Source organism: Microtus ochrogaster, unplaced genomic scaffold (assembly GCF_000317375.1).
Source record: "Microtus ochrogaster isolate Prairie Vole_2 unplaced genomic scaffold, MicOch1.0 UNK99, whole genome shotgun sequence".
NCBI lineage: Eukaryota > Metazoa > Chordata > Mammalia > Rodentia > Cricetidae > Microtus > Microtus ochrogaster.
The window spans coordinates 1130899-1131391 of NW_004949197.1; the positions used below are offsets into that span (position 1 = coordinate 1130899).

Sequence of the window (493 nt, forward strand, 5' to 3'; positions counted from 1 at the left end):
ACCTCTATGCCAGCAGAGGGCGCCTCTGGAAGAACAGCCAGTGTGCTTAACCTCTGATCCATCTCTCCAGCCCCTTATTTCTCTTTCTAAACACTGGAGTTGTGCCCTGAAAAGAACAAGCCCAGTTCTTCAACAACAAACCACTTAGTAGCTAGCTGTCTGACCTGGAACATATGTCTGGGTATCTGCAAAATGGGGGCGATCACACGGATCCTAGAGCATAGCACAGATGACTGTCATCTTTCTGTTTCTGTGTCAAAATACCTGAGGGAAAAAAACCAAAGGGAAGACTTATGTTGGCTCACGGTTTCAGAGGCTGCCCTCCATGGCCAGTTGGTCCAGCTGTTCTGGGCCTGCCAGAGGCCAAGCATCAGGGGGTAGCAGGCAAAGCTGCTCCTCATGGTGTCCATGAAGGAGCAAAGGATGGAAGAGAGGTGGAAAGGGAGGAAATGAAGGATTTTGCATGCAAATGGATGGAAATAGAAAACACTAT

General features: G+C 48.9%; 1 protein-coding gene across 1 annotated transcript in view; it reads right to left on the bottom strand.

Moving 5' to 3' along the window:
* The window catches only part of Sdr9c7 (short chain dehydrogenase/reductase family 9C member 7), an 11508-nt gene that overhangs the window by 622 nt on the left and 10393 nt on the right, over window positions 1–493 (bottom strand). The window lies entirely within an intron of this gene.